This window comes from Bos grunniens, chromosome 24 (genome assembly GCF_055505025.1).
Source record: "Bos grunniens cultivar Pamir isolate PY7600 chromosome 24, Bosgru_T2T1.0, whole genome shotgun sequence".
Taxonomy (NCBI): Eukaryota; Metazoa; Chordata; class Mammalia; order Artiodactyla; family Bovidae; genus Bos; species Bos grunniens.
Window position 1 is genome coordinate 49,180,819 of NC_141188.1, and position 15,151 is coordinate 49,195,969.

Here is a 15,151-nt window from a genome sequence, read left to right on the forward strand (position 1 = left end):
TGGAGCGAGAGCTTTGCCATGGCCCCAGATCCCAGGGTGACCCTTGAACTTTTCTTTTTTTTTCCACATAAAAGTTGTAACTGGCTTAGACTTTCAAGTTGAATAAAAGGCATCAAATACTGGAAAAAAGAAAGAAAAAGGAAGCCACGAAGAAGAAAGCCTGTCATGTAGATGAGGGGGAAATAAAACCTTTCAGAAATCCCCAACACACTTCCATATAGGTGTCATAGCTAGAAACTGTCACACGTTTGCCCCTGTGAGGGAACAGGGAATGTATTTTGGGGGCAGACACAGTGTTGCTTGGGGTCAGGCCTTAAAAAAAATCAGATGGACCCTGGGTAGACAGCTATCACATTTTGTTCATCTGTTCATTAGCTGGTGGGCCTGTAAGCTGTTTCCACGTTGGGGCTCTTATGAATAACGGTCACCGCTGTGAACATTGATGTGCAGGTTTTTGTGTGAACATATGTTTTCATTTCTCTTGGGTCCTCCATGACTTTCTTCTAAAATAGGGATTAGCAAATTTTTCCAGCAAAGGATCAGATAGTAAATATTTTAGGCTTTGTGGGATAATCTCTATAGAAGTGACTCAAATTTGCCATTGCAGTGAAGAAAAAAAAAAAAAAAACACACAGATAATATGCAAACAGATAGGAATGGCTATGTTCCAATAAGACTTTATTTATGGACACTAAAATTTGAATTTCCCATAATTTTCACATCATGAAATAGTATTCATCATTTGATATTTTCCCCCCAACCATTTAAAGCATAAGAACCGTTCTTAACTCACAAACTATACAGAAAAAGAAGCAGGCTGGATTTGGTCCATGGGTCATATTTTCCCAGCTCTTGCTATGAAACATCATCATGTTTATTTCCTTTGAAGCATTTATCCCAAACCTTGTATGGCTGTTTACTTGTTTGCTAATGCAGTTCTTCCCACAAGAATGCAAGCTTCATCAGATGGCAGAGGGTCAACATTTTGTTGAATTAATAAATGTACTCTAATTTGTTTGATTGATCCCATATAAACAGATGTTTGAATTGTTTTCAATTTTGTGATGCTACAAATGATACTGCCAGGAATGATTCTGCCAATAGGTATAAATATTTTAAGTTTTGCTAGACTTGACAAATTTTCCTCCTAAAAAGTTATATTAGCAGACATATGATTATACCCATTTTTCTCTACCTTAGCCAATGCCAGGCAAACAAAGAAACCCCATTCTTCATTTATTTGCATTTGTGTTAAAGTTGTTCATGATGTGGTAAACTTCTTCCTAATTATTGGGTCTTGATTTGTAAGAGCTTTCATCGATTTTTATGTAAAGGAAATTAGCCCCTTAGTTGTCAAATGTATTGTAAATATGTTTTAGCACTGTTTTTATGTTTTGATTTTTTTTGACTTTTGACTTTATGAGAATGTCCTTCTTTTCCCATACAAGATATTCAAGTTTTCAAAATGGTCAAACTTAAGTGTTTCCGTTACCGCTTGCGGTTTCCTTCCTCACTCCAAGATTATAAAAATAATTCATTGCTGTTTTCGTCTAGTAATCTTATGGTCTCTCTCTCTTTAATGTTTTAATCTTTGAATTATTGTTAATGAACACTCGGCTATGCTGTTCTTAGTCACTCAATTGTGTCCGACTCTTTGCAACTGCATGGACTGTAGCCCACCAGGCTCCTCTGTCCGTGGGATTCTCCAGGCAAGAATACTGCAGTGGGTTGCCCTGCCCTCCTCCAAGGGATCTTCCCAACTTAGGGAACGAACCCAGGCCTTCTGCTGCACTGCAGGCAGATTCTTTACCATCTGAGCCATCAGGGAAGCCCTCAAAATATGGAACACTTCATGAATGAGAACGAGCCTTTTCTTCTAAATAATGAAGTAGATATCTGTATAAGCCATATTTCCCCCTGTTGATTTGAAATATCAATTTTAGAGGATACTAAATTTCCAAAAATCTTTGATATATTCAAATGTGCTCAGATGCTCAGAAACGTCTGACTCTTTGCAACCCCGTGGACTGTAGCCCACTAGGCCTTTCTGTCTGCGGGACTCTCCAGGCAAGAACCCTGGAGTGGGTTGCCATTTCCTCTTCCAGGGGATCTTTGTGACCCAGGGATCAAACCCGCGTCTCTTACGTCTCCTGCATTTGCAGACGGGTTCTTTACCACTAGTGCCACCGGATTAGGAGGTGATATTCAAAATACTTAAAAACAGATACAACACAGATCCCCCATTCATTTAGAACAAGGCACCAACACGTCAGCACCCAAGTGGGCAGAGTACACAGTGAAGTCTAGCCCACACAGGTCACCTGAAGTTGGCTCTGGATCACTGATTCACCTGCACCTGTCAAGCTCCATCTCTGAGGCCAGCACCCCTGGGGCTGTGGTCTCTAAGGGCCTCATTAAATGTCTGACCCAATAACGAAAATAGGTATTTGGTTAGGTTTCATAATAAATGACTTACTAATAAAGCTACTTTTACTCAAGGCTTCTATTACTTGTAGCTCAAAGCATCTCATTCGATACACAGGTCCGTGTACAAAGGTGAGCATGTGCTCCTGCCGCATCTACCAGCTTTTAACATCACTGTAATCCTGTATTTGTGTGTGTGTGTGGGAGGGAACAGAAAATTTTCCTTAGTTGCTGATGCTCTGCACTCTTTGAATAGTGTTAAAATTAATCTGTTCCTTGAGGTGCTCACCAATGAAACTCTCCAGCCTGGCACTTGGACAGCTTCCTTCTTCAATGTATCCCCTGGTGTGTGTTCTTGCTGTTGCTCATTTGAATTTAACTTCTTTTTATTAATTCATTTTGAATCATTTATATTTCCTTAGGAAATTGTCCATTTCGGTCAGATTTTAAAATTTATTACCATAGAGTAGTGAAAACGATTCTCTAAGAATTACTGACTCACACTATTTCATTACAGTCAGTCAGTGGAACCAACAGAGCTTCTTCCTTTTGGAACTCATGTGGGTTTTCATTGTGGTCTATTTGATTAAAAGATTTCAAATGTTTCAGGTAGTGTAACAGGGGCAAAGAGTAAGCTCTCTGAGCTGAAGCCCAGTTCGCCCACAAACCAGTGAACTCGGGATAGTTGTTTATGTTCTTGTATGTAATATGGGGATAATAGTAGTATTGTTGTGAGTTTTAAATGACTAATACATGTAAAACACTAAGAACACTGTCTGGCACATAATAAATATTCCAGAGATGTTAGATTTTATTATTATCATCCTGTAGTATTATCTCTTCTGGAGCATGTTTTCATAAACTTTTTGATTTTAATGCTACAGAGTTTTATTTTAAAACGTGATGTTTACTGGAGTGATTCTTCTCTTATTCTTTATGTGATTTGTACCTGATATATTCCTTCCAATGTCTTCCTCTTTTCTCTTTGTAGTTATCAGTGTGACGGAGGAGAAGACAGGAGGGGGGCAGACAGGCACATTATTCATCTTCGGATAGAACATTCTATTCCAGCTCATTATTTGCCCGAGAATCGTACGTATGCTTTATCCTTAATTTTCTCCCCTTTTTTTCCGAAGTGGGGTTGTAAGAGTACTTAGAATTTTAGTGGGAAGGTGGGTCACTGGCAGCCTCTGAGGGGGAACCTCTGCCTGCGAGGAGGGTTGGGGAGTGAGTGGCAGTAGCAAGGAGCCTAGTGGACTGTGACTGTCTCCCCCTCACTGGCAGGTAGCACATCCCATGAAATAGGAGCTTTCTTTTGGTTTGGGGTGTTCCCTCACTTTGGGACCAGCCAGTCATCCTGAAGGGTGTTCTCAGTTAGGAAACCGGATGAGATGGCAGGACGGCAGCCTGGGGTTCTTTAGCCCCATCTACCTGGCCTTTCTTTGTTACGGAAATGGGCCCCAAGCAACACATTCCCTTTTCCCTCTGGGTCCTGCTCACTTGCCCCTTATTCTGTATCCACAGTGACGGATTCTGAAGCATGATGGAGCAGGAGTCCACGGGACCGCCCTCACTTCAACAATTGCAACACCAACTTCAAGTTTGGAGGTCCTCCAGAACACTTCTGGGTTCAATAATTCATTAGAAGGCCTCTTGGAACTCACTGAGAGCTGTTAGAATGATAGTTTATTACTGCAAAAGAATACGGATGCCTTGTCAGCAAGGCAAGAGGTCCATAAGGCGGCGTCCAAGAGAGTTCCAAGCACGGAGCTTCTAGTTGTCCTCTTCCAGGGGCGGTGGGGACAGGGCTGCCCTTCCAAGTCATGTGTGACAAACACAGAGAGCACGGCCAACCAGGGCAGTACACCCCAGCCTCAGGGTCCAGAGTTTTATTAGGATGCTGTCACATGGGCATCGTTGACTCCTGTGTGACTGGTCTCAGCCTCCAGTCCCTCTGGAGGTTAAGCCTGTACCATGTGACCAAATCCCCCACCTTCAATCACATCTTTTTAGACTATCTGAAGTGACCCAAGGCCCCCAGACAAACAAAAACATTCCAATCAGGCATGACATTCCAACAGCTTTAGAGATTACCTCCCAAGAGCTGAGGGCAAAGACTGGACTTCTCTTTAAGGGGCAAGATTAAATTTTTTACTTACATAGCCCCTGTGAACACTCTTAATTACATTTCTTAATCTGTACATGTTTTGAATTAGAGGGAAAAGGTGTCAAGACCTTGGTATTCTCCTTTCTCTGGGATCAGTTTTCTTTATATCTGGCTCTTAGGGCTCTTGACATCTCAAACAGTGCTGGCACGTCAGAGGCACTCGGTAACAGTGTGTTGAACGGATGAAGAATGAATGAATGACTGTTTCTTAAATCTGTGTTGTGAGACTGTGGTCGTTACCTAGCATTTATCACAGTTGGAGTTTTTTTTCTTTGTTTTGACCTTTGTTCATTCTGAGTCTCAGAGAGCATGCTGGTGCAAATATGTGTTTTGCCATCTCTCTGGAAAGGAGCCCTCTCATTTTACAGAGGAGGAAGCTAATATCCAGAAAGGCTGAGTCACACGTCCCCCGATGAGGGACAGATATGGGCATCAGCACACAGGTTTCACAACTTTTAAAACTTCTCTTAGCCAAGTGCTTTAGTTCCTCTTTTCCTTCCAAAACTGACAACATAACTCCTTCTTTCTAGGAAGTTTGTCACTTCACAGTGAAATTCCCTCATTTGGGGTAGACTTTAGTTGCCCAGCCTGCCCTGCGGCAACAGCATTACTAAATCAGAAATTCGTCCATTCCAGGGCTGGAATAGAATAAAACCACTAAGGACCTGGACACCAATTTCACCTTGAACAACTGGGAATTCACTGTATTTACTTTGAGGATTGATTATCCAGTTGAATCCTTCCAGTGTTTTATGGGCACGCTGTGGGCTCAGTCACTAAGTCGTGTCCTACTCTTTGCAACCCCATGGACTATAGTCCACTAGGCCTCTCTGTCCATGAGATTTTCCAGGCAAGAATACTGGGGTAGGTTGCCATTTCCTCCTCCAGTGAACATGCCCACCCCAGGGCTGAACCCATGTTTCCTGTGTCTCCCTCCTGCCTTGGCAGACTGATTCTTTGCCACTGAGCCCCACGGGAAGCCCCACGTGTTCTATATCATAGTTTAAGAAGAAAAGTTCCCTCTCAGGGATGCTTGGGGCCTGGGCCAGTAACCAAACTACTGGGGAGTTGTACATGCTTCAAAAATACTTTTTAAAGGTAATGTCTGATCTGACAGTTAAGACTAACGGAGAGATAGTAAGACCAAGGTTGGAAGCCCAGAAGAGAAGGCACTAAAATGATGTTTCCTATATGAGTTGCTTCCTTGGAACTGTCAGTATTGTCTGAGCTTCCTGCCACATTTTTGATCCAAGTGTAATTGCAAGATGGTCATTTACTGAGTGCTTACTATGTGTCACGCGTTCTTCACCATGATCTATGAGGTACTGTTATTAACATCATCCCCGATGGGGAAACTGAGGCACAGAGAGGTTAAATAACTCACCCATACTCGCCCAGTTTGCAAGTGGTTCTAGGATTCAAATACCAGCAGTTTAGCTTGAGTCTGATATATAGCCTCTCTCTTCCCTGCCATGCCCACACTCATGATCATAATACCAGTTAACTTAAATAAAAGTGAGCTTTTAGGATATATTAGTTTCTACCGCTGCACGACATGTGACCACACAGTCAGTAGCTTAACATCATACAGATTTATTATTTCTTAGTTTCCATTGAGCTGGGGTCTTGTTATGGTTTAACCAGGTCCTTTCCTCAAGGTGCCACCAGGTTCAAGTTGCCACCCGGGCTGTGATCTCAACCCCGAAGCCTAGGGTTCTCTTCCAAGCTCGCCAGTTGCTGGCAGGATCCAGTTCCTCGTGGCTGTCACACTAAGACCCTACAGAGCCTAGAGACCAGCTGCCATTCTGTCCTGCGAACCTCTCCAGAGCACGGCAGCTGCTTCTTCAAGATCATCAGAAGAGTGTCTCTGCTGCTTTGAATCTCTCTGATACTTCAATACCCTCTTTTAAAGGGCTCATCTGATTAGGTCAGGCCCACCCAGAGTAGTCTTTTTTTTTTTTAATTTCTTTTATTAAAGTCTAGTTGATTTATAATGTTAATTTCTACTGTACAGCAAAGTGATTCAACTATAGACATATATGTATATCCATATCTATACATTCTGATAATCCACTTTTGATTAACTTAAAGTCACCTGATTACCAGACTTCATTACACTTAGCAAATGTCAATCTTAACAACCCATAAGCAAAGGGAATAGATTAGTCAGGGCATATAAACTGGGGGGCAGGAATCTGGAGGGCCAGCATAGAATTCTGCCTCCTACAAAGGAGCATATTTAAGAGGAAAATGTCAGAAAAGGGTCGGAGTGGAGAGAGGGAGAGAAAGGCAGAAAAGGAATCCCTACTCATAGGCCTCTTTAAGCATCAGCTGGTAGAGGCAGTTTTTTCTCACCCTTACCATTGCAAGGTGACTAGTAAGCAGTTACCATCAACGTACCCAGATGTGCCATGTGCTTGCTTGTCCTAGAAACCTTTGCCGTTCACTGCCCCAGTTCCTTCTGCTCTGCCTCAGTTCCACCAGGAGCGGCTGCATCCTGAGTTGAATAGCCTCCCTCATTCACACCATCAGCGCTGCGTGCCCCGTGGGGGACAAACTACCCATGTCATCTCGGAGGTCCCTTCGAGGTATGATGTCATTGAGAGCTGGCTAAAAGCAGTAAGATTTCAGCTGTGATAGCATCAAGAGGAAGCTAAGAAAAAAGGAGGAGGAAGCGTCGTGCTTATGTTCTTCCTGCCCACTCTGAGGCATTCTCGGGTCTCCAACAGGCGCCTGGGCCTCTCAGAATGATATTCTTAGATGGTCAAATTCCTATCATAGAAGCCCTTAAATCGAACTGTTCTCTTACTAATTCTTTCAACTCCTCCCCACTATTTCTTGCACGCCCTTTCCAGTGTTTGCCAGAAAGCATTCCTGCAGGTCTGGAGGCAGGGAATAGCGTTCTGGGGCCGAGGCTGTAAGACAGCCCTCCCACGTCGTGGGACCAAATCCCTGCTAAGTGCTCTTAGGAGATAAATTCTTGCAGTCATGGATGTTTGCTCAGCGAGCGTGGAGTCAGGGTCTGTGGAAGAGCTGTTTGTTTGTTCTTTAAGAGACAGAGGGTCCCCTCTGTCATTTGATAAGGCCAGAGAGGTAAAAATAAAACCTGGGAGAGATACCATAAGAATGGTCAGAGCTCTTCTTTGTTCAAAAATACCCACTGCCACTGAAGCATCCTGATTGAGTGGAGACTTTGCAAATGACTCAGACTCAGGTGTCACTGACTCCTGTGTCTACACCTAGGATCCAGTCCAACATCATCCCTGCGGAATCTCCATCCAGAGCTTCCATGGCCCTATGCTCTGGAGAGGAATTTTAGCCACTGGAGAGCAGGGGAGCTTACCAATGCTCTTTATTCATTCATTCTTTTATTCACTTAGCCAATATTTATTTATATTGGAAAAAGAATTTGTTTTGGGACTCTAACAATTGACTAGTTTCTACCTTTATCACAGTGAATAAAACAGAAAACAAACACATAATTATATAATGTCATGAAATATAATATATGGAGCTTCCTTGGTGACTCAGTGGTAAAGAGTCTACCTGCAATGCAGAAGACATGCGTTTGATCCTTGGGTCAGGAAGATCCCCTGAGAAAGTAATGGTAACCCACTTCAGTATTTTTGCCTGGGACATCCCATGGACAGAGGAGCCTGGCAGAATACAGCCCATAGGGTCACAAAGAGTCAGACACGACTTAGCAACTAAACAAAACAAAGCAGAAAGCAAACAACCAATTACATAATGTCATGAAATATAGTGTTATAATGCAGGGTAGCCAAAAGTTTCCTTGTGAAAATATGACAAAAGCCATGGTTCTTCAAAAAACGTCAGATTTCTCGTTGCCCATAATTTCCAGAAGTTCATGGACCCTCTGAGCCCCTCCATGGGGCTGCTCCCCAGCAGCGGTTCCCAGGCCCACAGCTAGTCTTGATTTAAGAGGGCTTAGATGAGGTCTGAGAGTCTTTTTCAAAGTTCCACTGGTGACTCTGCTGCACAGGGTTCAGAGTCACTGTTTTAGAGGAACTGACTTTAATCTACATTATATCAAGGAAGAAATATATTAGTGACAAAGGCCTGCAAGGAAAGATAAGCAAAGATACATGACACCTGGCTGAGGCCTGCACTGGGATGGGGAGAGCTCCAGTGTTTGTGTTCCCGTAGTCTATCCTGAAAAGTCTCCAGCCTGGGAAGCTACAGTTCAGAGTGCCGACATCTTTATTTGCACAGTGCTTAGGCCAACTCTTAATCTGGCACCTACCCCTGCCTTTTTTTTTTTTTTTAGGGGAATTTAGTTCCCTGATCAGAGATCAAATTTGCTCCTTTTGCAGTGCAAGTCTTAATCACTGGACCGCCAGGGAAAGCCCCTCACCAACTCTTTTTTTAAAACCCATACTGCTTTGGGATCCAAATGAAAATTTCATCATTCCCTGAAAATTCTAAAATAAAGTCCTGGTGGATGATAATCCTTAAGGAAGGATTGTGTTTTCATAAACCAAGACATTGTTCAGCCCTGTATCCTAAAATGTCTATTATAAAAGCATCAAGATTAAGATGACATGTTTCTGCTCATGTGTTTCTAATACATACGCATACATAGACATACAGCATGTCCTTCCCCATCCCTTCTCACTCCTTTTTAGATCCTCCCACTAAATGTGATGCTTTACAGCTTATGACAAAGGTTAGGCATTTTTGTTTCCACTGTTGAGATTTCTAGGTAGGAGAATAGACAGATGGGAGAAGGAAGGGGGAAGTTGAAGGCAAGGCGTTTTGTGTAAAGACACACATGCTGGATTTCATTCCCTACTGAAATCCCATTAAAATGCTAGCAAAGAGATACTTTTTTAAGGTACAGACCTATGTGAATGGGGGAAATGGGAGAGTAGGAGGCAGCAGCAAAATTTGAAACCAGAAAAGCAGCTAGATAAGGGGTAATTTACTTAGAAAGTTGAATCCTAAGCCAACAGTACAGCATGTGGAAAACCAGCTTGGTTTCTAAGACAGAATTCCCCAAAGTTCCTGGCAGTGCCATGTACTCCTGGAAGAAGTGGGGCTGAGGGCTGATAAAATTAGGAGAACTGCTGCAAGGTCTGTTTATGAAGCAGTCACACCTCCAGATTCCTTCTCCAAGTCTGCACAGCCAGGCAGTAGCCTCTTCCCCGTTCTGGCAAAAGATAGAAGAGGGCACTGCCAAGGGTCTCTGCCAGAGAGGCAGGAACAAGCACTGCTGGAGTCCCCAGCCACCATCTTCCCTCTTGGCTCCCAGCAGTCAGGCAGCCAGACCTTCACCCTTTAGATAGGAGCTTGGTAGAGTCTCCTCTGATAATGTGACCAGCCCCAAAGGAAGAACTTAAAGATACTAATAGGGCAGTTCTGCAAGGAAAAGGCTCAAACTCACCAAGGTGAAGGTTACTGTTGACAAGTTCACTGATAGCTCAGAGCTTCCCACAAGACTTTTTGTCCCCTGGCCCCAAATATGAACAACTCTCCATAAAATGGGGATGGCAATATCCCCACCTCATAAGGATGAGATGAGAGTGTTATCATCTAGTTGCTCAGTCGTGTCCAACTCTTTGGAATCCCATGGACTGCAGCACACTAGGCTTCCCAGTCCTACACTATCTGCCAGAGTTTGCTCAGACTCAGGTCCACCAAGTCGATGATGCCATCCCACAATCTTATCCTCTGTTGCTCCCTTCTCCTCCTGCCCTCAGTCTTTCCCAACATCAGGGTCTTTTCCAATGAGTTGGCTGTTTGCCTCAGGTGGCCAAAGTTTTGGAGATTCAGCTTCGGCATCAGTCCCTCTAATGAATATTCAGGGTTGATTTCCTTTAGGATTGACTAGTTTGATTTCCTTGCTGTCTAAGGGACTCTTAAGAGTCTTATACAATTTGAAGGCACCAATTCTTCGATGCTCAAGCCTTCTTTATGGTTCATCTCTCGCATCCGTACATGCCTACATGAGATGAGATGGTACTTGTGAAATCCTTAAAGCAGTGCCTGGTACACAGTAGAGTATTATCATTATAGAGCGATATACAGACAGATAAATGAAGGATTACCAGAGCTCTAAAAAATCATCTAATATTAACAATAGAGACATAACAAATTAAAAGTAAAGTTGCTTGGAGATTCTATCACTTAGAACAAGACCCAAAACCGACCCATCCCTAACCCATCATTTATTTAATATAGCTATAAAAACTACATTTATGTGGAAATATGTATGTAGAGATAATATGACAGATTATATCTATTTTATATATATATACACAAAGAGTTCTTGGAAATTGGAAATAGAAGAAGTTAAAAGTAAGGAAATTTTCCACAAAGAAAAGTGAAAGAGATGAAAACTTGTACAGAAAAGAGAAGACAATTAAATCAGTTCAGGAGTTCTGACAGTCGAGTACACAAGTTCAAGAGAGAGAGAGAGAGAGAAAGGAGATAAGGGGAGAAAAAAAAATCAAAGAAATAATTCAATAAAATTTCCCAGACCTGAAGTGTTTTCTGAATTAGAAAGGTCATGAGTGCCCAGATGAGCCAACATAAAGGTACATGATTGGAAATTTTCAAACACTGGATTAAAGCAACTTTACCATTTTTAAGGAGAAAAATCAGATATAAAGTAGTTAAGAATCAGGTGGTGGTGGTGGGGTGGGTTTCCCAATAGCAACACTGGCAGAAAGAAGGCAATCAACTCAAACAACCAATCAAACATTTCTCTGCGTTGACTATCCTTCTGGTAATAAGGTTTCACAATGTGTGTGTATACTAAATCTTCATATTGTATACTTTAAACTTGCACAGTGTTATAATACATCTCAATAAAGCTGGAGGGGAGACATGCAAACTAAAAGAAGAAATAAAACGAAATAACAGAAACATTCAGTAATCGGATAACAGGATAAAAGGTATTTTGTTGAAAATATATTTTCCCAAATACATATTTGGAGAAACATGGGCTTATCTAGGAAATATTAGCCATGGATATTGAAAAATAAGACATTAAATGTGAAAGAAAAGAACTCACAGAGTCAAAGTCTAGAGAATTTCTTTCCTATGCACTGTTTTCTGAAGCTGCTAGAGGATGTGCTCCACCAAAATGAGGGAGTAAACCTACAGGAAGGCAGAAGCTGCTGGAACTCTGAAGGCCAGCTCAGGATGGAGAGGGGAAGCCTCAGACGATGGGGAAGGGAGATGCGGAAGGAGAGACGGGCGCCAGTGGCAGAAAGCAGCCAGTCAAGGCCAAAGTAGGTTGGAAGGCTCTGGGAGAGGTGCTTTGTAATAAGCATTGGAGACACAGGTGTGTCTGATCCTCTTGAGAGAAGACATGGATGACCTGCTGCAGAATTTGGGGCTGAATTAAGAAACTCACAGTGACCCAAATGAAAAAACAATAACTCTTTTAGTGAAAACAAAAAGCAGAGAGATGTAATTAAAGGTAGTACCTGGTTCAGCTGTAGGTAGCTTTCATAGCCATGTAAAGAATAAACACTGATCTGATCCAGTTACAGTGTTATTAGATTGGGAGTTTAGGGGCTGGGAGGAAAGTATGTGTGCAGTAGGGGGTGGTGAACAGGAGAGCAGAGTCTTTAAGCATTTATGATAGGAAGTCATTAGATAATGCCTAAAACTGAAAAAGAACAAAGTATAATACAGGTATAGGCTTCCCAATTGGTTCAGTGGGTGAAGAATCCACCTGCAATGCAGGAGACACAGGCTCCATCTTTGGGTCAGGAAGATTCCCTTGGAATAGGAAATGGCAACCCACTCCAGTATTCTTGCCTGGGAAATCCCATGGACAGAGGAGCCTGGCAGGCTACAGTCCATGGGGTTGCAAAGACTCAGACGTGACTAAGCGACTGAGGACACACACAGGGATATTATCTAGAGACATAAATGTAAACACCAAAATAATCTCAGTTGAGAGAATAAAACTGGTTGCTTCTGGGGAAGGAGAAGTTAGGGCTGACAAGCAATGGGCTGCTTTTAGTTTTTGATAGCAGAGCTAAAAGTATTTGGTTTTATTAAAAAAACATGTTGTATGTGTACAACTTCAAATAAGATAGGGAACTTATAAAAAGTTTTACACATGTTAATTCAGTAAGAACTATATCTCTTCCTTTCACACCTAGTGGAGTGGAACAGCCTTGGAAGCATTCAGATTAGCTTTGTTGTCTCTGTGTGGTTGTCATTTTTTTTTTCCTTGCATATATTAAAGGCCAGACTCCTTTGTGTGACCTTTCAAGCCTAAGCAATTACAAAGGCTTTAGAAACCTGGCCTTCCCAGAGCAGACTTGGAACACGGTCTGGAAGAAGTGGCGGTCAAGGACTGCGGCTGTGGAATAGGTGGCCCCCAAATAGTCACCCTTCTTTTAAATTTTTGAGATGTTTTCAGTGCTCTGCTTCTTTCATTTTTATTTTCATTTATTACTTTTATTTGGCTTTGCCGGATCTTAGTCAGAGCATGTGGCATCTAGTTCCCCAACCAGGGATCGAACCTGGGCCCTTTGCATTGGGAGCTCAGAGTTTTAGCCACTAGACCACCAGGGAAGTCCCCACTGCTCTGCTTCTTGTCTTATCTTTAGCCCCCGATTGGTTTTGGCCCTGAAGAAAGGCATGCCCCTGGCACAAGCAGGGGTGTGCGTCCTGGCTCTTTCCCTCTCCTTGGGCTCTCAGCATTTTCATCCAGAAGGCAAGAGACTGTCCAGAGCCCTTGATGCATCTGGAAAGTTACTAACAAGTACAGCACCTTTTTTGAATTCCTGCAGCACTGGCCTCCCCTGTCCCTGACGATTCAGCCTGGTGTTACATCCTTTCCCCAAAGAGTAGTTGTGAATGTGTGTGTGGGAGGAGGGTTGTGCTGGTTGTTTTGTTTTGTCTGGGTGGTTTGGGCTTATATCCTTCAAATAGATGGCAGGTTCCCAGAGGGCCAAGGCCCATCCTGTACTTCGGGGTCCCTCGCACATAGTGCTGAGCTGGGCATCCAGTTTAGGATCGGTGAAAATTCCCTAAAGCGATAACGACATAGGGACTTCCTAAGTGATGGGACAAGAGTAGGTGCTGACCCTTGGTTTTGTTCACTGCCGTATCCCCAGCACCTAGAACAGTGCCTGGCACATAGTAGGGGCTCAAAGAAATTCATAGGATTGATGTGTGAATGCACCTAAGAGAAAAGCTGGAGTGGAATTTATTGGTTAGAAATACTGATTTATCTGGAGGTCCCTGGGAAAAGCTCCCCACTAAGTGATCGGAGTGAAAAGCAGGAAGAGGAATGTGGCCCCCACCTTCTCACCAAGATTCTCCAAGGCAGAGTGTGAATGTTCAGACTCACTGGAGGATGGTTGAGCTAAATATTTAAAGCCTTACAAATATGCATTACCAACTATTCCTGTCTAAGAACACTTTCATTCCAGATATAGAGCAGAGATAGGTAGGCCCAAGGTGGATAAACAAGGGCTTTTATTGAAGCATTATTTGTAACAGAGAAAATGGGAAACGACCTAAATGCTTAACAATAAGGGAGTGATTAAAGAAAACGTTTATTCGGTATTGCTTAACGAAGAAAGGAAGACAAAATTATACGTGCCTTTCTTTTGTGATAAAACATATATGTGTGTGCATATATGCATGTGAGTATATGCTGCTGCTGCTGCTAAGTCGCTTCAGTCGTGTCCGACTCTGTGCGACCCCAGAGACGGCAGCCCACCAGGCTCCCCCGTCCCTGGGATTCTCCAGGCAAGAACACTGGAGTGGGTTGCCATTTCCTTCTCCAATGCATGAAAGTGAAAAGTGAAAGTGAAGTCGCTCAGTCGTGTCCGACTCTTAGCGACCCCATGAACTGCAGCCCACCAGGCTCCTCCATCCATAGGATTTTCCAGGCAAGAGTACTGGAGTGGGGTGCCATTGCCTTCTCCGATGTGAGTATATACATGAATATAAATAGAAAAATATTGGACAGATGCATATGAAATGATTACACTATGAGAGAATTAGTTTGGATTTTGTCATTTGTCTCTAAGCTTGCATTGTTTTCGTATTTAGGGGACATACATTTTATTTCTTTAAATGACTATTTATATCTAAGATTTTATGAGTATGTGCGTTCAGTCGCTTCAGTTGTATCCAACTCTTTGATACCCTATGGACTGTAGCCCGCCAGGCTCCTCTGTCCATGGGATTCTCCAGGCAAGAATGCTGGAGTGGTTTGCCATGCCCTCCTCCAGGGGATCTTCCTGACCCAGGAATTGAACCCATGTCTCCTGAGGCTCCTGCATTGCAGGTGGATTCTTAACCGCTGAGCCAACTGGGAAGTCCATGTATATACACAGTTACACAAAATTTCATTAAGAATTTAAATAGGTCAAAAATAAGCAAGGGTTGAACATTAGGGTAAGATTATAAACTTTGGTGTCTACGTCATTTTACATATAACCCTTTGGTATGGATGTCTTAGGTAGCAAAGGTGCTGAAGCACTTAAGTTTGTCAGGCAAGCAGACAGTGGTGCTGGGGGCCCTCTCTCCCAGGAAAGGCTTGATGGACAGAAGAGATGT

The 15,151-nt window shown here is 42.9% G+C and overlaps 1 long non-coding RNA gene across 1 annotated transcript; it reads left to right on the forward strand.

Annotated features, from left to right (window-relative positions):
- The first annotated feature begins 3,416 nt into the window (after window positions 1–3,416).
- LOC147346237 (uncharacterized) lies at window positions 3,417–4,804 on the forward strand. Its single transcript, XR_015153350.1, has 2 exons — window positions 3,417–3,516; window positions 3,949–4,804. It is a non-coding gene; the product is annotated as an uncharacterized LOC147346237 (long non-coding RNA).
- Window positions 4,805–15,151: the final 10,347 nt, after the last annotated feature.